The sequence below is a fragment of the Trachemys scripta genome, unplaced genomic scaffold (assembly GCF_013100865.1).
Source record: "Trachemys scripta elegans isolate TJP31775 unplaced genomic scaffold, CAS_Tse_1.0 scaffold_110, whole genome shotgun sequence".
NCBI lineage: Eukaryota > Metazoa > Chordata > Testudines > Emydidae > Trachemys > Trachemys scripta.
In genome coordinates, this window is record NW_023260483.1 from 15014 (window position 1) to 37368 (window position 22355).

At 41.8% G+C, this 22355-nt stretch overlaps 1 long non-coding RNA gene across 2 annotated transcripts in view; it reads right to left on the reverse strand.

Moving 5' to 3' along the window:
- LOC117870243 overlaps window positions 1–22355 on the reverse strand; it is a 54171-nt gene that overhangs the window by 14440 nt on the left and 17376 nt on the right. Inside the window, exon 3 of one of the 2 annotated variants that reach the window (XR_004643943.1) lies at window positions 4309–4373. The exons of the other annotated variant lie outside the window; for it this stretch is intronic. This is a non-coding gene — a long non-coding RNA (uncharacterized LOC117870243). The remainder of the gene's footprint in view (window positions 1–4308; window positions 4374–22355) is intronic. 2 annotated transcript variants of the gene reach the window in all.

The window sequence follows — 22355 nt, forward strand, 5'->3', positions numbered from 1 at the left end:
GGGGACCCTGACTCATGATTTCTGAATGCTTGGTAGTTGCCAGTATAATAAGTTGCATCCCTTATACATCCCTTATTCTCTTGCATCTGAAGAAGTGAGGTTCTTACCCACGAAAGCTTATGCTCCCAATACTTCTCTTAGTCTTAAAGGTGCCACAGGACCCTCTGTTGCTTTATCCCTTATACAGATTCCCCAGAGTATAGGTTTCTGGAAGTAATTGCTCTATTACAGGCAAATACTATAGTTAGAGCTGGTCAAAGTTTTCATGGGAACAGTTTTCCATCTAAAAATATATAGTTTTGTGTAAGATGAAACTTTCAGCTGGAATGCATCAATTGATTCACTTTTTGATGGGAAAAAGTCTGAATATTTTGACTGGTTTCATTTTGCTTTGACTTTGATGTAATACAACATTAAGGTTAATAGTTTATACCATATAATATATTATATACATAAATATACACAGATATTTATTTATATATAGAAATTAAAGTATTAAATTAAAATTATGCAACAGTCTAAACAAAATCACAATGACAGTATTGTCAGAGTAGTTATCAATGGTTCAGAGTCAAGCTGGAAAGACATATTGAGTAGGGTCCTGCAGGGTTCTATCATAGGTCTAGTTCTAGACAATGTCTTCGTAAATGTCTTGGAGAATGGTACAGAGCTATACTTATAAAGTTTGTGAACAATATCTAGCTGGGAGGGGTTACAAGCACTTTGAAGGACAGGATTAAAATCAAGTGATCTTGACAAACTGGAGAAATGGGCTGAAATAAATAGGATGAAATTCAATAAGGAGAAATGCAAAGTACTACACTTAAGAAATAACCGATTGCACAAATACAAAATGGGAAGTGACTGCCTAGAAAGGAGTACCACAGAAAAGGATATAGTGGTTAGTGGATCAAACTAAATCTGAGTCAACAATGTAATACTGTTGCACAAAAAGCAAACATCATTCTGGGATGTATTAGCAGGAATGTTGTAAGCAAGACATGAGAAGCAATTCAACACCAATAAGGCCTCAACTGGAGTATTTTGTCCAATTCTGGGCACCACACTTCAAGAAAGATGTGGACATAATGATTAAAGGTCTAGAAAACATGACCTAAGAGGAAAGATTGAAAAAATTGGGTTTGTTTAGTCTGGAGAAGAGTAGCCTGAGGGGGCACATGAGAAAAGTCTTCAATTTGTAAAAGGTTTTTATATAAAAGGAGAAAAACGTATCATCTTTCTCAACCACTGAGGACAGGACAAGAAACGATGGGCTTAAATTGCAGCAAAGGAGATTTATGCTAGACATTAGGAAAAACTTCCTAACTGTAAGGGTGGCTAAGCGCTGCAACAAATTAGAAGGTTGTGGAATCTCCATCACTGGAGGTTTTTAAGAACAGGCCAGACAAACACCTGTCACGGATGGTCTAGATAATACTTAGTCCTGCCTCAGTGCAGGGGATTGGTGATGACCTATCCAGGTCCCTTCCAGTCCTACATTTCTATGATTCCATCAAAACAAGTTTTTTTCAGAATTTGTCTCATGGGAAATTTTTGAGATTACCTAGGAAACAAATTCCAGTTCCTGAGCAGCTTTACCTATAGTCTAGGATGGTCTCCCTTGTAGAGAAACAGCTGTAACTTTTTTTCTGACATAAGTCAGAAGACCGCTTGTGATGGTCCATCCTCTAGACATGTATTTCACAAATAAGTGTTGTATAGCAAAGTAGAAAACAGGCAGCCTTTGAAGGGCGTTTGCTCCAATGGGTGTTGCTGATTCTAGAGTAACTCACAAGAAGCTGCTACCTTTAAAACAAACAAACATACATTTAACGTGCTGCACTATGGTTTTACCGCAGCCTTCCCGATACTTGGAATGGGAAATAGAACTGTAAATTTAAAGTGTCACTCTAAAAATAGCATTATGGGATTTTATGGCTGTTTCTCTACATCAAATTTGCACATTTTAGAAGTAAAAAGACATTGCATACATATGCATGACTGACCACTTGTGCTTATGCATTACAACGATCACATATCAGTACAATATACAGTATTTTTCCTGCAGACTTGCATAAACATATGTAGCGTCTTGCAGTACTGTGCAATGTACGCCCAAGTCCACAAAAGTTATTTAAAGTAAATAAGCTGTCGTATATTGTGAAAGAAGGACTTAAGAACACAGAAAATAGCTGAACATTGACTGGGGTACATAGACCATTACGTCTGCAACCGAGTTAACTAAAGCTAACTGCCCCATCTCCTGAGCAGTACTTAAGGGACGACGAGTTATTGGTTAACAAGAATATGTTATTTAAGTTATTTAAAAAACAAAACAAAAAACAAACAAACAAAACCACCCACATACCTGGCAGGTAGGCGATCTTGTATTAAAAAAGTAAGGCAATAAAGATCAACTGGACTACTACAACGCCGCAAGTATACGAAGGAATGAAAAGATTATAAAATGCTATCCATGTATCTTTGCAAGATACTACACTGAGTTATCTGGAAAATAGTAGGTTCTCATGTAATTAAAGGCTGTAGGCTGTGCAGCAATGCTGCATTTGCAAAAAGAAGCACACTTGAAGTTGCACATCCAACTTTAATTTTGGCATGTCCTAACTTGAGCACCTGCCTCCCGCCCCTGCCTCACGAGCTGTAACTTTTGCTGAAGCCAAGTCACACTGCACTCAATGGCTGTCATCCAAAAATCTGCAATATCAGCTACATCAGTACCTTCTCTTTTCCCCTGTCTGACCCACAAGACACACAAAAGAGTCAGGAAGTTCAAAAGTCAGGGTTTACATTGCAGCCCCAACTCAGCAACACTGCACTTGTGCTTTAACACAGCTACAAACATGCAAGAAGTGGGGAGAGTTACAGTTGCTACAAAAACCTAGAGACAGGCTCAAGCCACAGAATTTAGAGCTGGCTTCAAACTTCCCCCCCCATTTCCGAAAATCAGAAATGTAGGACTGGAAGGGACACCAAAAGGTCATCTAGTCCAGTCCTCTGCACTGAGGCAGTACTGGAGTATTATCTAGACCATCCCTGACAGATGTTTGTCTGACCTGTTCTTAAAAACGTCCAGTGACAGAGATTCCACAACTTCCCTAGGTAATTTGTTCCAGTGCTTAACTACCCTTACAATTAGGAAGATTTTCCTAACGTCAAACTAAATCTCCCTTGTTGCAATTTAAGCTCATTACTTCTTGTCCTATTCTCAGTAGATAAGAACAATTTATCACCCTCCTCTTTATAACAACCTTTTACAAATTGAAGACTTATCATATCCCCCACTCAGTCTTCTCTTCACCAGACTAAACAAATCCAATTTTTTAAATCTTTCCTCGTAGGTCAAGTTTTCTAGACCTTTAATCGTTATGTCCACATCTTTGTGAAAACGTGGTGCCCAGAATTGGACAAAATACTCTAGTTGAGGCCTTATCAGTGCTGAGTGGAAGAATTACGTCTCGTGTCTTGCTTACAACACTCTTGCTAATACTTTCAAGAATGTCCTTCAAAGCGCTTGCAACTCCTTTCAGCTTGATATGTTCCACAAAAACTCTACTTTCGGTCATTATCCAAGTCATTTATGAAAATATTGATTAGAACTGGACCCACAACAGACCCCTGCAGGACCCCATTCAATATGCCCTTCCAGCTTGACTATGAACCATTGATAACTATTCTGAGTATGATTTTCCAAACAGCTGTGCACCAAACCTTACAGTAGGCTCACCAAGGCTATGTTTCCCTAGTTTGCTTATGAGAGGGTCACGTGAGATAGTAACAAAAATGTTACTAACAATTCAGATATGTCACATCTATTGATGCCCCCCCCCCCATTCCTCAAGCTTGTTACCCTGTCAAAGAAGGATAATAGGTTAGCTTGACATGATTTGTTCTTTGTTGTTGACTGCTACTTATCACCTTATTAGATTCTAGGTGCTTCCAAATTCATGGGGAGTTTTTTCGATCTAGATTTTTGTTACGGTGTCATGTCTTGTAAAATATAACTCAACAAATACAGTATATGAACTTGTTAACACTTGTATACCAACCTTACCACTACACTATTGGAAACTGGATATCCTGACTGAGAAACTAAATTCTCAACCCCATTGTTGCATTAGATTAGATGTCTGATTTTATTTATTGTTGGTGAGTAAGGATACTTGGCAATTATGAGGATGATCTGAGGAAGTCATACATGGGTTAATTCAATTTTGATGCAACCTGAAGGTCTAAAACTGACAGCACATGGAAGAAATAGAACAAATTCAGTGGCGTTTTTTGACTCACCAATATAATCCAAGCACTTTCAGTTCTTAAGAAATGTGATGAACAGGGATATGTTCTGGATGAACCTGTAATGCAAAAGTTGGCAAAACACCATTCACTTCTGGTACTACAACAAATCTCCTTAGGTAAGAAAGTGGAAAGATGCAGCAAGTCACTGACTTGCCTCTGTGGGGCCACTTGAAAGAGAAACTGCAGAAGGTCTCCATCAGATTTAACATCCTCCACCCATCTACTGCCAAATTCTTTGGAAGAAAGGCAAAGATCAAGTAACTAGTCTAAGCTTGCAGCTCTGCTAGGAGGTACACACACTGGAGAAAGCTGAACAGTGGATTCTGTCTCTACCTGCTAATTGGCAGATAGGAAATGTCTGGGATCAGATAAGTCATACGTAAAAAAGAGCCAGGCTAGTAGAACAGTAAAGTCATACAATGTGTCTTGAGAAAGACAGCCACATTAGAGAATGATTTTAAATAGCTAACCCGATCACATTAATCTTGATAGGTACAGAGCTAATTTTATTCCCCCTTCCTAAATTTCATAAACCCACAAAGCTTGGGGTACGGGCAGTCACCCCTGACTGATTGTAATAAAATACTAAAGTAGCTATTTACAGAACACATGCAGTTAGCACATACATAATGAGTGGGAACATAGTTCAATAGTAACCATATATTTAGGCTTAGGAGGATTAGATTATCAGTAAACGTCAATTTCAACACACACACACACACTCTCTTTCCATTGATAATTGAAATTTACAGATAAGAAAAGAAAACTGCAGCTTGAGAACTGAAGAGTTTGACTGAAGAAAGTTTACTTTATATATTTTGACATACAAAGTTAAAGCTTTACAACTGTTGAAACACAAATTAACTTTTTGAATCCAAGTCTCTACAGTTACTAAATATTTGACTCCCTCCCATAGATTTCCTGCAAGTGTGAAAATATACATTATTTTAAAGTATTTAACTATTTTTATCATACAGGAATTCAGTAGTGGTGCTGAGCAGAGTAACTCCACTGAGCTATTGAGATTGGTAGGACATACTGTTCTCAAACCCACCCACCCCTTTCAATCTCCCCCAGTTTCTAAGATACATACAGTCCATAAACACTAAACTATTTTTAGTACGCAAGTCTGGATGTCAATGCAAATATATACACATTGATAGGCATTAGTTACTAACTCAGAAAGGTCCTGTTGTGCTTTTAGTTAAGTTCTGGTAGGCTTAAATCAGCAAATGAGAAAATGAAGTTCAACCTATTATCTAAAACTGCCATGTCATTCACAACACAAAGAGGAGAAAAGGAGCTCTTCAGGGAGACATCAAGATAGTCAACAGCTATTCAAACTTTGCTCTGCGGATTAAAAGTCTGGCTCTTGCTTCACAAAGGAGCTTGATGGTTAGGACCTATGTACTGGGCTATCTCCTTTTCCCTCCATAGGGCCTAACACAGGGGTGGGCAAACTTTTTGGGCAGGGGGCCACATCTGGGTGGGGAAATTGTATGCAGGGCTGGGGGAGGGGGTTGGGGTGTGCAGGAAGGGGCTCAGGGCAGGGACCTGAGGTAAAGGCAGGGGGCTTAGGGCAGGGAGTTGGAGTGCAGAAGGGGTGCAGGAGGGGTTCAGGCTCCGGCCCGGCACTGCTAACCTAAAGCGGCTCTGGGGTGGCAGCAGTGTGCACCGGGGGCCAGGGCAGGCTCCCTGAATGCCTGCCCTATCCCCGGCCCCGCGCCGCTCCAGGAAGTGCTGTGGCCCCTGGGGGGGGGGAGCTGGGGGGGGGGGAGAGAGCCAGAGGGCTCTGCGTGCGCTGCCTTTACTGTGCCTCCAGGTACCTCCCCCGAAGTGCCCATTGGCCGCAGTTCCCCGTTCCCGGCCAATGGGAGCTGCGGGGGGCGAGGGGCTGCCTGGACGCAAGGGCAACGCACGGAGCCCTCTGCCTCCCCACCCGGGGGCCGTAGGGACGTGGAACCAGCTGCTTCTAAGAGCGGTGGTCGGATCCAGCCCACGAGCCATATAGTTTGCCCACCCCTGGCCTAGCAGGTTCTTTCCCACTTTCCAGCAGTGGCTAGGGCCATTTACTCAGCATTTGAAATATGTACCAGACACTTGTTAGCCAGAGACAAGTATAAAAGATACAAAAAAGCAAATGCTTTGGAAAAATACTAGGTTATAATGGAATTCATACTAAATGCAGAGATTTGTCAGAGTTCAACCACCCCTTGTTTCTAAAGTTAGCCAGAAAAGATGAAAATATTTTGGACATATGTTCAGAATGCAGTCAGAGTGTTTCCCACGGCAGGTGTGTCATCAAGCAGCTGTAAAAAGCAACAGAGGGTCCTGTGGCACCTTTGAGACTAACAGAAGTACTGGGAGCATAAGCTTTCGTGGGTAAGAACCTCACTTCTTCAGATGCAAGTAATGGAAATCTCCAGAAATCTTCCATTACTTGCATCTGAAGAAGTGAGGTTCTTACCCACGAAAGCTTATGCTCCCAGTACTTCTGTTAGTCTCAAAGGTGCCACAGGACCCTCTGTTGCTTTTTACAGATTCAGACTAACACGGCTACCCCTCTGATATCAAGCAGCTGGAGGGTCATGCAGAAGGGGCCAACTAAAAGAATTCCTCCACTGAATATTCAAAAAAAAAGGGAAAGGTTATGGTACTTGACATGGATCTGATGGCTAGAGTACATGGAAATTCTTACCTACTTAACTAACTGATCCTAAAGAATGTGAATGTGATAGATGAGTTACAGCAGCCTCTAGATCTAGCTTTAAACAACGTAAAAGCAGTGAAAATCAAGACCATTTTATAAACTACAAAGCTACTGAGGGCAATTACAAGAGGAACTCACACCGCTAATGGAGATGCTCCTGGGCTCCCACATTATCCATTTGAAGCAACTTTTTAAAATGGTCATGGTAAACAAAAAGCAACATTTACTGGCATAAGCTCACTAGATACAGTTATCTAGTCGATGCAGTTGGTATTTATTTACATGCACCCATCACCAGGATATCCCCCAAAACTTAAAGCAAAATTCAGTCCACAGTACAGTCTTCTCCTCTCTATCACATTGCTAGAGTACATGAAATGTGTGTGTGTGTGCTAGTCTGCAGTTGGAAGACATCTGTTCACAGTGCCATTCAGAAGGTGGTATGGTCTACACTTGTTCATTATCTTCTGGAAGGGATTTCCAAAGCCAAGGGCCTGCCACAAAAGCAGCATGGTATCTGGGGATCTGCCAGTTCCAGAGTCTCCTGAGTCACAGAGAATGGCCGTCCTGTATTTTACCAAGGACCAAAATATGCCATGAAGTGGACCTGGCACTGGATTGTGAGGCAGTGCTGAGCATGGAGGAGAAGCAAAGCATCCCAAAGGACCCAAGACTAAGGGCATGTCTACACTTACCTCCGGAGCAATCGATCCAGTGGAGGGGGGGAGGAGGGCTTGATTTATTGCATCTAGTGAAGACGCAATAAACTGACCACCAAGCGCTCTCCCATCGACTCCGCTACTCCACTGAGAAGCATAGGCGGAGTCAACAAGGGAACATCAGCAGTCAACCTACCGCAGTGAAGACAGCCTGGTAACTAGCTCTAAATATGTCGACTAGCTATGCTATTTTCGTAGCTGAAGTTGTGTAACTTAGACAGAGTTAGTTCCCACCCCCCCCAAGGTAGACCAGGCCTTAGCCTGCACAACCTTTACAATCAGAAGACATCAGCCTCCATCAAGCAAATCATCCAACACTTCAGGAAGTGTCAACTTGTTTCTCTTTTCCCATGATCAATTCAGTCTTGCCAATTGCCCTTTATTCAGGGGCTAACAATCTGCCTTAGTCACTAGGAGAACTAAGTGATAGCACTATCTGCATTTGACACGAAAGAGATAGAGCTGAAATAGCCTGCATGTTGCTGGCATTCGAGTCCAGTGTCTAGTGATCTTCTTTAGAGCTCTAATATACATTGCATAAAGGGAAGAGAGGACAGCCCTGCACGCTCCACAAGCAAATGCTCTGAGGGAGGAGTAGCAGCATCTGTTCAAAGGAACAAGTGATGCTAGATTAGTTGTGTTTCCTTTGTCAAGTCGTTTAAGTGAGTCAATGAAAATGTCATTGACAGTATCCAGAGCTCCACATTGATCCCAACTGCACTGGTAGGTACAGATGCCTGTTTTGGGTGACAGGACCACCAGCACTATCTCAGTGCTACCTCCTGATCTGAAGGACATTGGCAGAGGTCAGGTACAACTGGAGACCGCTCAGATACCCTCTCAACCCCCAAGTTAGAGCCAAGGTGGTATTTTAGAAAAAGTCATTTGCACTGAGCAAAGCTCACGAACTGGTTGGACTAGTCTAGTAGGTTGCCCTCTGTGAAAGAAGCAATGATCTTCTTCTAGCAAGACATCCTTCACAGGCTTCCACCCACAGGGGTCTGAGTCACACATACTGGTTCATGCATTTCTCAGTGCTTCAAAGATTTCTGAGTATATGATTGGGCCAAAGTCTGTAAGAGAGCATGCTATATTCACTAGTCAAAGGATTAGATTCCTGGAGCCCAGAGAATCAGTCTTATATATGACGACCCTGGTCAAAAAAAATCACTAGTCAGACCGAGAAGTCAGATATGAGCACTGACTGCAGTAATATGGGACCAAGGGATGAAGTGGATGGGGAAAAGAAGATATATATTTAGCAGCAGCAAACTGAAACTTCACTTCCCATCTTGTCCCTGCACCCTCTCCTAATTAAGCTCTTCATTCCCTCTACCCCTTAAACTGACTGTGACCATTGGGAATCCACTCCACCACCATAGAGGTTGGGAAATCAATGATGGGAATCTCTTCCTCCCTATGCCAAATATAGATATTAGAGAAAGCAGGGAGCAGACATATCAAAGGCACTTTAGAATCCAACTGTAGCAGTGTTGGAGCAACATGAGAAGCTCTTCAAATAACCGAGGTCATCTCACCAGAGTGGCACGCCCACTGACCCAAAAACACAGGAACATGGGGGGAGTAAGACTTTGGTCCCACTATTCCCCTGGATGCAAGCCTTGTGGACTCAAATGAACTCAAAGAACAATTGCTAAGATGCTAAATAGCTATGCGCTACCTCACCTTGAGCTCAGAGCCCTCTGAAAAATTTCTGTCCTAGAGCTGGTCAAGAGGGAGAGCACTTACGAGTGAGAAATGTTCTTAAAGTTAAATCTGTGCACCATTAGTCTCCATGAAACACCATCTGTACTGCATAATATTTGGCATTAGAATAATCTAACTTAAACCCATCCACAAATAAGCAGATGTCTGTAGAGACCAAAACACAAATAAAGGCAGCCGGGGAGGGAGATTTAATGACATGCAGTTGGACAAACGTGGCAAGTAGCAGTGATTCTATATTTTGTTTTTAAATTTCCATTTCTTATCTAGAACAATTATTTTTCCAAGCTACTTTTTCCACTGGGAACTCTGCCTTTAGCTTAGTCAACATGATTTCCATACTGATATTAGTATCCATGTAATTGCACTACCGATCTGTTTATACCACCGCATCTCAGAAAGTAGCAACACATTCACATCCAGCTCACTGCAGGGTATGGCAAGGACAGCACAAGGGGAAAGTTTTGTTCTTCAAAACAGTTTCACACACCCTTAACCAGAAGAATTAGCGTGGGAAAGTGAAGCGCCATCACGGAAGTTCTTTTTAACAGCATCCTTCATATTAACCATCCCATAATACTTTGAAGTTAAATAATGCCGTTGCAAAAGTGTGTTGGGGAAGGAGAAAATGTGGGTTGGTCTACACTGGCCATGCTAAAGTGTTGCCATGGCAGTGCTTTAACGCGGCTTGTGTAGGCACGGCAGAGCACTGGGAGAGAGCTCTCCCAGCGCTCTAAAAAATCCCACCACCACGAAAGGCGTAGCTCCCAGTGCTGGTGCACTGTTTACACTGGCGCTTTACAGCGCTGAAACTTGCTGCCCTCAGGGGGGTGTTTTTTCACACCCCTGAGTGAGAAAGTTGCAGCGCTGTGAAGCGCCAGTGTAGGCAAGCCCTTAGTTTTAATCTGAGATTTCAAAGGAGATGGACATTAGATCATCAACTTGCTCAATTACAAAACTATAGTTCACAACTACTTTACTTGCTGGAGCAGCAGTCGAGCGGATAATAAACTCCCCCATCTCCTTTCAAATCTCAGGTGAAAACAAAATTTTGTTCCCCAATTTCTTGCTTCCTCAGCTACTTGGCCAGATTAGTTATTGGCACCTCTCACTCCTAGCCAGCTAGGTTGCCCCATTCACAACAGTCCTTTTTCTTTTAACAACTTTATTTCTGGACTTCTTAGGCTATGTAGCTCTCTTTTCCCCACATCTCATATTCCAAAACATGCAGGGAAGAATAGCAAAAATTAAAAGGTGGGGAGGAGTTTCCTCTGTGTTAAGCAAATCCTACACTCCTCAGAATTTTAAATATCTTGAGAAGATACAAGAATACATATAAACCATTAACCTAAATACCTGTATTGAGGGAGAATTCATTGTCATTACCAAACAAACAATTAAGCAGATGAAGGAGAAACAGAAAGATGCACGGACTAATGAGTTTCATGCAGCTTTTTAAACAAAAAATAATCTTTCAAATATTATGCCAAGCCCCAAGTGTATTCATGATAGGAGGACCATATCCACAGCGGATTTAAAAATCAACAGCATTCCACTGAAGCCAATACAGCCATGTTTGATTTACTAGCTGAAAGGCTGGCCCAGAGTCTGGAGGCCATCAGAGCTTTAATTTCAGTAATTCCCAAAAGAAAGGAAGGAGAAAGGTTTCACAAAAGCCCTTCATTCCGTCACTTCAAATAACAAATGCAAAAATGTACGCCAAAACAGACAGACTAGCAAGAATAACACATGCTGTGACCCAAAACAGTCAAGTGGGAGAATGAGAACCAGCTAAAGAGCTGAAGACTTGAGTAATTTAATCCAAGTAGTTGAAATCAATATACAGTTCAGCTCTGGCAGTGTCTGACAAGTGTGCGTGTATACAGCCCTGAAGAACTGAGAGGTACTTAAGGCAAGCATGGTTTGCTGACAAATTATTCAAGTGATATTTACACATTCAGAATTGTAGCAATTAACAGTGGGATGTCTCACTGATTCCCTCTTGCTCAAGGCACTAAATATAGAGCTTCTGTAGGAAAGAGTTCAGAATTCAAGGTCTATCGATCAAGGACAAGATTTATGAAGTGGCAACCCATGCAGAATATGCCCCGACAGTCCTAAGATTGCCAGTTGGTTCAATAACCTTTGAAATTATAAACTAATTCAGTAAGATTTCAGGAGATAAAGTAAATAAAGAAAAAAATGAAGTGATGCTTTTAATTAGGTAGGAACAGAAGAGCTGCATTTTCACTGCAAGCAAAGCCAAGTGAGTTATGGCTGGGATTTTAGGCATCTTTAAACATCACAGACCGGTTTGGCTAAACTGTGGCTCGCAGAGCTCCCCCCCATTCTCCACCTAGCAGACTTGGGGCGGGGGGAGGGAGCTCAGGATTTCTGCCTTGCAACAGGGTGGTGGGGTAGGGGCATCTGCCCAGAAAGGAGGCAGGGGGGTCGTCTCAGGGCTTCAACCCCATGGGGCACGCCTGCCAGGGCTCTGGTTCTTGAATTTCTGAAGGTTGTCGTATGTGGCTCGGAGGGTCAGTAAGTCATAGAATAACACCAAGTATAAAAACAAGATTTCCTGGCAAATGGACCCCTCCCCCACAAAAAGACAAGGAAATTTTTGGTCAGTGCAAACAGATACTAAATTGATGTTTCTCCCTCCCTCAACACATCTGACCACAGATATTTTGACCACACAGATTACTCTTTAAATGGAATATTCAGATCAGCTGACCCAGGAAATTCCTGGGTCCACATAGAAATCTCTGCTGTAGGTAGAGCAAAGACTTTTACAGTAGGAACTTTAACCCTGATTTCACATCCTGAGAGCATTTGATGGGGTTTCATGACATAGGGCTTAACTATAGTCTTAGCAGCCCCAGTATCTCCCTATCTGATGAATGTCTCCCACTTAACTACCCCCTTCAACTTCCACTGGTGAGCCAATGGATCTACAACCCAGCAGGGCGCAGCGTGACACAGAAGTGGCAGTTTGGGATGTGAATGGTTCATCAAACATTATATGCCCTTAGTGGACTGGCTGTGTGACTCTCCCTTGGAGATGGGAACACAGGAGTACAGCTGGTCTTTCCAGCACAGCACTGGGCCTCAGCTGGGAGAACGGGCAATCTTGGGCAAAGTGAGACAGCTGCCTACATCTGAACACTGCTTTTCCTCAACCTGTCCCAGGAATTCTCAGAAGTCGCTTCCCTCCCCCTGGCTGTGGGTCTCCACTTGGACTCAATCCTTGTTCTCTGATCGCATTCCTGCCCTGGTTGTCTGGCTGTGTTTGATAGAAAACCTATCCATGTAAAGGTGGGCCCATTTCACAGCTGCAGTTACATTTCTAGGATTTGTCTATTAACTGAAGTTTTAGGTCAGGGCGGCAGAGTTTATAGAACTGTTCTAAACCCACTGATTCATTGCACTCATTAACCATGGAAACCCTCCAACCAGCTCCCCACTTTCTTACATACCCCTAATCTGGGCTGAAACCTCAGCCCAGGTCATGTCCCCCTTTTCCCCCCAAACTGCCCAAAAATATTCTCCTACAAACTTCAGGGGCCAATTCAAACTTTTGTAGCCAGATAAAAAATGTGACAAATCAGGACAGGGGTTGGGGGTGGGGGGGGAATAGGTGCCTATATAAGAAAAAGCCCTGAATATCAGGACGGTCCCTATAAAAATCAGGACATCTGGTCACCCTAATTTAGAAACACATCCATGTCATCCCCCCTCTCTAAAGCAGGGAAGTAATTTTGAGTCTATGCCACCCACTATGGTTCTTCTGGCGCCGTTTCTCCTTGAGCTGACGTTGACAATCCTTGTCTCTCTCTCTCTCTCCTAGTGCTAGTTTTCCTTCTCTTCTCTCTTGCACTGATGCTGCCCCTCCCAGCCCGCTCTCTCTTGCTCCAGGTCTGCAAGCAGCTGGATTTCCAGATGCACTCTGCCCCTCGCTAGTTGTTGCTTCTGCTGCTCTAACCGTCGAGCCATCCACAATTCCTGTTGCATCAGTGCCTTCGATCCCAATGGAACACAGTTGCTGTCAGCCAGCTTTTCTCTGGCCTCCCTTCAAAGGGGTCAACTCCAAGATTCCCCCCCCCCCCGCCTCCTTTCCCTTCTCTGGGCTCTGCCAGTGGGCTGGATATTCCCTGCGAACGTGGACAGTCATGCAACTACAACAAGTCAACTAGCTGTGTCTTTGTACAGTCCTCAGTACTGAGCTGCCTTTCTCTGCATAGCTCGTGTAGCTGCTTTTTCTTTAACTATTCATAGTTAGTTTTCCCTGCCTCTTTTTGCAGTCCCTTTTGGGAAAGGGACTACAAGACTTTTCTCTGTGCTTTCCCCTTCTGTGGTACTTGCTTTGACTACTGTTCGCACTTATGGTAATTCACACGGTCATACATCCCACACACACTGCCACCCTATACCTCATAGGGGAAATACAGGCGCAGTTGCCCTGACCTGTGTGGTCCCCCAAGAACTGCTCAGGCCCCACCTTTCTTGGGTAGACATGCACCTCTTTCCCACTCCGGCCCAGGGTTTTTCCAGGCTGCACAGCTCCCTGCCGACACAATTATCCCCAGAAAGCCAGACTGCATAACCAAGCCGCTTCTAAGGCTATGAAAAATTAACTGCCTGCAGTTATAAGTTATCACACAGCTCTTCAGAAGCAAGCGTATTATATTGCAGGAAATTAGGATATTGGTCATAACATATTGATGAGGTCATCCAGATTTTAATTGTGCAGTACTGCTTGATTGGGAATCCAAGGATTACAGTGGATATTCACTGGATAAAGAATTTCCCCGAAAGTCTTTTGCAACTGTTTATTTTTAAAATTTAGACTTGCAAAATATAATTTCTTCCAGTACAGTGAAAGCCACGAGAAAAGAAATGAAAGCGTCATTGTGTATTAAAACAGTAAATTGCACCTGAAGAACGAACATCCAGCGTGGCCTAGGTTTATCTGCAATTGTGATATAGCGCAAGACACTGGATACGTGTGTAATTCTACTACAAGCAAGTCTGGGAAATAAAGTGTAATACTGGAATATGGCTGAATGATATTCATGGTCCCCAGATTTGGGTGAGTTGAAGATTATTATGACCTATCTGAAATTTTAGATTTTATCCACTAGTATGGTTGTTACATATAGATTTCATATTATAGACTAGCAATGGTGTGTTGCAACACGTAGCAACTTGCTCTTGGGTCAGGAATTGATATTTATGACAAATGGACAGTGGGGAATGAAAAAGAAAACAGCACGTATAACTCCATCCTCAGCAAACTATACCTGCCCCTAACAGAGGTCTGTCTTTTTCTTACTCTTTTGCAACACTTTTATAGCTCAATGAAGTCTCATTAATTGAACTGAACTGTGTGTCTTGTCACTGGATTCACAGTGATCAAGTTAAACATTCAGCAGGTTTTTCCATGGATGCCTGAGATTCTGAAGCAATACACAACCTTTATAATTCAAATTAAAAACCCCCAAACCTCAAATTACGTGGTCTAACTTTGCACAGCAGTCTTCTCTGCTATCTTTGTGCAACTTTGATACATAAACTAGATACCCACACTTAATCACTAGACAGTCACCCACTGGCATGTCTCTATTCAGGTGAAGATTAATTACCAGCACAACTATGAGCCCTCAAGTTGTCTTATTATCCGAGCTGAAGAACGGAAATTTCAGTATTCCTCAAATCTCTCTAGAGAAATTAATTCTACTCCCCTTCCCGATCCCAAAGGAGACCAGGACTGAGCTACCTTACAAAAAATTAATCTGTTTTGAGTCAAATCCTCAAGTAAACCAGATTATCCAGAAAGCCAGAAAAAACTGTTTGGACTTGTTATTATGAATGTACAGTATTTTGGGTGGTCACAGGTTCACCTCACCCTCCTTGCACTCAAAACAAGTTTGATTTTTCCATCAGTACCAAGGATTCACTGTAGGCATAAATTACACCGGATATCAACACCCACCCACATCTCCAGTCCAATTCCTTAACAGTAAGATAAAGGTACCTGGTTACAAATTGTTATATTACACACAGGATCTAAGACATTTGAATCCAGAGATTAAGTAGTTTATAAATAGAAGATTTTCAAATGTCTTTATATTGTGACAGTGAAACACACGTTTGACAGATTTTTGAGAAACATGTACAAGTCTATTCTTGATGTCATGGATACAAGTACACTCCCCCAAGCATTCCTATGGGTTCAAATCTTAAATTATGTTAAATCTAAATACATTTTAAAACAAAGCATTCAAAATAATTTAAGAATATGAGAATGGCCATACTGGATCAGAACAATGGCACATCTAGCCCAGTCTCCTGTCTTCCAACAGTGACCTGTGTCAGATACTTCAGTGATTCATTCCATCATCCAGCTCCTGGCAATCAAGAGGTTTAGGGACCCCCAGAGCATGGGGTTGCGTCCCTGACCAACATGGCTAATAGCTGTTGATGGATCTAGCCTCCATGGAACTTACCTAAATCTTTTTGAACTCAGTTATACTTTTGGCTTTCACAACATTCACTAGCAACAAGTCCCCCAGGCTGACAGTGCACTGTGTGACAAAGGTATTTCCTTTTGTTTTAAACCTGCTGCCTATTAATTTCACTGGGTGACCTCTAGTTCATGTGTTATGTGAAGTAGTAAGTAACACTTTCTTATTCATTTTCTCTATATTAACCATGATTTTCTAGATCTCTATCATATCCCTGCCTTAGTTATCTTTTCTAAGATGAACAGGAGAGATTAAAATGACTGGGACTAATACGGAAGCTGTTCCATCCCCCTAATAATTTTTGTTGCCGTTCTCTGAACCTTTTCCAATTCCAATACATCTTTTTTGAGATGGGGTAAACCAGAACAGAATGCAGTATTCAAGGTGTACCATGGATTTATATAGTGGCATGACGACATTTTCTGTTTTGTTATCTATCCCTTTCCTATTGGTTCCTAACATTGTTAGCTTTTTTGACTGCCGCGGCACATTGAAAACATCTGCTCAGAGAACTATCCATGATGATGATGCCAAGATCACTGTCTTGAGTGGTAAGAGCTAATTTAGACCCCACTATTCTCCACACCACCCATGTGCACTACTTTGCATTTATTAACATTGAATTTCCTCAGCTATTTTGTCACCCAGTTCTGTGAGATCCCTTTGCAGCTTTTCATAATGAGCTTTGGACTTCACTATCTAGACTAACTTTGTCTAGTCTGCAAACTTTACCACCGCACTGTTTATCCCTTCTCCAGATCATTTATGAATATGTTGAACACTACAGGTCCCAGTACAGATCCTGGGGGGGGACCATAATATTTATCTTTCTCCATTGTGAAAGCTGACCATTTATTCCTTCCCTTTGTTTCCTGTCTTAATTCTTGAGAGGATCTTCCCTCTTATCCCATGACTGCTTAGTTTGCTTAAGATCTTTTGGAGTGGGACCTCTTTGTAATAGAAAGAGAGCCTGAGACCTGGCATAAGGCCCTGTTGAGATAAAGCAAAGTTAGCAAGAGACCAGCTATAAGCAGAAGTCAGGCCCTGTTACAAAGCAGATGCCTGCTTGCAGGTTCACTATCCAATACCTAAGCTTGGCAAACACTCCTAGGCACTGAGTATTCACATAAACACATTCCAGAAGGGTGACACCAGAACACCCCGATACAAGGTTATGGTGTAAACACACTCCCCCAAAGATGACACAGGGACACAGTGACCCCTCCTAAAGATAAGATCAGGATGACAGGATGATGGATAGAGATGTTTTGATAGAGTCTACAGGTACAAAGTAAAGGAAGGTAACTAATCACATCAGAGGGGCAATATGTAACATGTCTGTATCAGTGTATAAAAGAGGGGTCACAAAGGGGGTGTCTGGCCGGGAGGAAAATCAGAAAGTCCTGCCGCTCACTGAGCTGGTCCATTGTTATGGGCATACATGTATTAAGTGTACCTGGAGCACGTATATAGCGCTAATACCGTGCTTTGTCTGGAATAAACCTGGCTGAATGTCTTCACCACTGAACAGTCTGTGGACTCCTTGGGCCATTTGATTGAAGGATGCTGTACAGGCACCATGCAGAGAGAACATGCATGCTAACAACAACAACTGACAGTCTTTGACAAGTGTTTTCTGACAGTCCAAGTACACTATATCAACTGATACAATTCAGTTTTTATAATCAGCCTGATAATTCTGTTCTTTACTATAGTGTCAACCAATTTGCCTGGTACTGAAGTTAGCCTTACAAGCCTGTAATTACCAGGATCACCTCTGGAGCCTTAAAAAAAAAAAAAAAAAAAAAAAAAAAAACCACACCTGGCATTACATTAGCTACCCAGTAGTCATCTGGTACAGAGGCTTTTTAAGCAATAGATTACATACCATAGTAGTTTTGCAATTTCATATTTGAGTTCCTTCAGAACTCTTGGATGAATACTGTCTGGTCCAGGTGACTTATTATGGTTTAATTTATCACTTTGTTCCAAATCTTCTCTACTGAAACCTCAATCTGGGACAGTTCCTCAGATCTATCACCTAACAAGAATGGATCAGGTGTGGGAATCTCCCTCACATCCTCTGCATTGAAGACGGATACAAAGAATTAATTTAGCTTCTCTTCAATGGTTTTGTCTTCCTTGAGGGCTCCTTATCACCCTGATCATCCAGTAGCTCCACTGATTGTTTGGCAGGCTTCCGGCTTCGGATGTACTAATTTTTTTGTGGTTAGATTTTGTTTCTTGCTAGTTGCTCTTCAAAATTCATTTTTGGCCTGCCTTATTACACTTGACTTGCCAGAGTTTAATATTCCTTTCTATTTTCCTCAGTGGGATTTGACTTCCAGTTTTTAAAGGATGCCTTTTTGCCTCTAGCCATCTCTTACTCTGCTGTTTAGCCATGGTGGCCTTTTTTTTGTGTGTGTGTGTGGGGGGGAAGGGGTCCTCTTATGCTTTCATTCTTAATTTGGGGATATACATTTAGTCTGAGCCTCTATTTCAGTGTTTTTAAAAATAGTTTCCATGTAGCTTGCAGGCATTTCACCCTTGTGACTGTTCCTTTTAATTTCCATTTAACTAGCTCCCTCTTTTTTAAAACGTAGTTCCCCTTTTTGAAATTAAACGCTACTGTGGTGGGTTTCTTTGGTGTTTTCCCCCCTACAAGGATGTTAAAGTTTAATTACATTATTGTCACTATTACCAAGAGGCTCAGCTATATTCACCTCTTGGATCAGACCCTGTGCTCCACTTAGGACTACATCAAGAATTGCCCATCCCCTTGTGGGTTCCAGGACTAGCCACTCCAAGAAACGGTCATTTATGGTGTCTAGAAATTTTCTTGCTGCATCCCATCCTGGGGTGACATATCTGGAATCAATAGGGGGATAGTTGAAATCCCTCATTATTATTGCGTTTTTTGTTTTTGTACACTCATCTCCCTGGACATTTCACAGTCACCATTCTGGTCAGTAGCATATTCCTATATTCTTAATATTCAAGCAGGGAATTTCTATCCATGAAGATTCTACGGTATCTTCACTTAAGATTTTTACTATATTTGACTCTATGCTCTTTCATATAGAGTGCCACTCCTCCATCAGCACAACCTACTCGGTCATTCCTCTGTATTTTGTACCCTGGTATAACTGTGCCCCATTGAGTATAATTGTTCCACCAAGTTTCTATGGTGCCTTTTGTATCAATGTCCTCATTTAAGACCATTCACTGAAGTTTACCCATCTTAGTATTTTTTCCTAGCATTTTTATACAAGCACTTATTAAATTGGTCAATATTTAGTGGTCTGTCTTCATGTAATGTAACTGAATGGGACTCATTTGACTGTTTCTCTTCAGTTCCTATCTGTACTTTATCAATGTCTATCCTAGCCTCTTTACTAGGATATAGAGTATCCCCTTTAATAAATCCTCCAAGAGATCCCTCTCTGAGCTGTTTGCTCCTTTGTACCGGTCAGCTTTCCCCCAGCACTCAGTTTAAAAACTCCTCTAGGACCTTTTTAATTTTACATACCAGCAATGTGAACAGGTTCTGTTTTTGTTTAAGTGGAGCCCATCCTTCCTGTATAAAGTTCCTCCTTTCCTAAAAGGTTCCCCAGTTCTTAATAAGCCTAAAATCCCTCCTCCAAAAGTCAGCTCATCCACACATTAAGACTCTGCAGTTCTGCTTGTTTAACTGGCCCTCTACATGGAACTAGAAGCATGTCAGAGAATCCTACCAGGGAGGTCCTGGACTTTAGTCTCTTACCTAGTATCCTAAATCTGTCCCACCTTTCCCTATGTCACTGGTACCTGCTGTGCCACAATCACTACCTCCTGCCCAGCACATAAATCGATCTAGATGTCTTGAGAAGTCTGCAACCTTTGCACCCAGCAGGCTATTCACCAGGAGCTTCTCCTAGTCATCACAAACCCAACTATTACCCGTCTGTTTATAATACCTGGGGTCCCCTCCCTGGAAGGAGTATCCTCTGTGCAAAAGGATACCATGACATCTGAAAGGAGGGTCCTCCTCCACTTATTTATCAAGGCCCTAAATACCACAAATAATTTTCACATTTAACTTTATGCACTGAAAAATCCTATTGATTTCAGTGGGATTTCTCATAGTGTGTAAAATTAAACAGGTACTTAAACTTTTGCAGGATCTGGTCCAAAGAGAGAAGTTCAGGGTTGTGTCTCTCTCGTACCAGAGTCCTGGTCTGAAAGTAGGACTTAAAAAGAAGCAAACCTTTCAGTTGCCCATTAGAAGTTTCTTAAAGACAAAGATCAGACTTAGTCTGAAAATTTACCACCTACTATTTAATACAAAATAAAGCCTACAACAACAACGAAAGATTATTGGAATGGAAAGAGAAGCTGTACTTGTAAAACTAAGAGTCTGGTGGCACCTTAAAGACTAACAGATTTATTTGGGCATAAGCTTTCGTGAGTAAAAACCTCACTTCACTACCCCCTGATACTTGTAAAACTAAGAATTCTGTATTAAAGAACAAGAGAAACATGCATTATGGTTTAAACACATCTCTTGTTTTCTTAAAGCCATTTCAAATATTAATTGTGTCTTCATGTCCCCACCACCCAAAAACAGAGATTAAAGAATCCTTAGAATATAAGGGAAAGCATAATACCTACTTGACACTGATGCAAATATTAAATAACTATAAGTTGTTGACACTACATTCCAATCTACGACTACAGTCTCATTACTACCCTTATCCCTTGGGGGGGGGGGGGAAACACACCCAAACTTTGTTCCTAATGATTTCCCCCTCAAATTATGTCAATGTAGAACATTTAGTAATGCAAAAATACAGGGAAATAAAAGGATAAAGAGAAGTAAATAATTGTTAAACCTAGTAATTATTAATTACTGTCATTAGGAAAACTTTTCTAAAACAAGTCTTGCCGTATTTAAGAGTGTTTTAGAAAGGCTATTGTCTCTTGCCTGCATTAAGAACACTATTGAGAAAAATCACACTTAATGCAGTGAATGTCACCTGAATTTAGCAAAATTGGAGCACCAAGATTGAGGGGGAGGAATTTAAGGATTGGGTAAAATCACTAAGCTAGATAAAAAGAAAGGTTATTTACCTGCAGTATTTGATCTCTGGCAGCATGCAGCTATAAGAGGTTGCGACTGCCAGCTCTGTGCCTCCAATGGACAGACTAGTGGAGCTGTCTAGTAAACTGAGAATATAAAACTCTCAGCAGAGCGGCAGTCATGTGACTTGAAGACAGAGTCAGAATGCCCCAGCCCTCAATTGTCAGTTCCTTTTCTAGCAACACGGCTGACGACTCACAGGAAGCAAGTGGGTGAAAGTGGATCTATTATGACCATGTACCTTTGGAGAAAAGAATTACAGGTAATTCTTTTTCCCTTCCCAGAGATGAGTTTTGATAAGAGCCCCATTCCTAGAGAAAGACTAGAAAAGTCAAACTTCAGAATCTGAACGATTTACAAGTCAGTGTTTGAAACAGAACACTATGCTCAGAAAGCAGCCTGACCAAAGACATTTGGGGCTGGGGTAGAGAGGCTACGTGTTTTTACATGAGGGCAGAAAAAAAATGTAGTCACAATTAGAGACAAAAAGCTCCTCTTCCCAGTCACCAAGAGGAGGAGAACCTTACTAATCTGAGCATAAATACAGATAAGAGCTCCACACCTGAAATCACAGGATTCCAGGGAAAGTAACATGCTATCTACTCACTAGAAGAGACTGTGATACTATATTGGGGAAAAAAAAAAAAAAAAAATCTTCAGAACAGGCAGAATACAGATCTGAACTAGCCAGCATGATCTCCATACTCTTAATGTAAGCCAAGATTTAAACTATAGTACGATATAGTACTTTGTTATTATTCAATATTAAAGTCAATGTCTTCCCAGTTTAAGAAACCCAGCCTTCTGGCCAGCAGTATTAACAACAGTAATATATCTATGGATGAAAAGTGCAGTACAAGCGCTCTCAAAGTGCTTTACAAAAGGAATTAGTCATTACCATTTCCATTTTACACATGAAAGATTTGAATCAAACAGGTTAAGTGACTTGACCTGTGTCACCCAGCAGGTCAGTAGCAGAGCTGGAAATAGAATCCAGGCCTTCAAGTCCCAGTCTGGTGCCCTACCCACTGAGCCACACTACCACCCAATGGACAGAGAAACTGGGTGAATGACCCCAGTTCTGAGACTGGAAAGCAAAACACACTATAGAATTAAGCAAATATATATTTAGACGGCAAGCTAATGTGTCTTATCTATGTTCCGCAAAGTGCTAACATTTGGGGGGGGGGGGGAACCACGACGGATAGCTCAGTGGTTTGAGCATTAGCCTGCTAAAC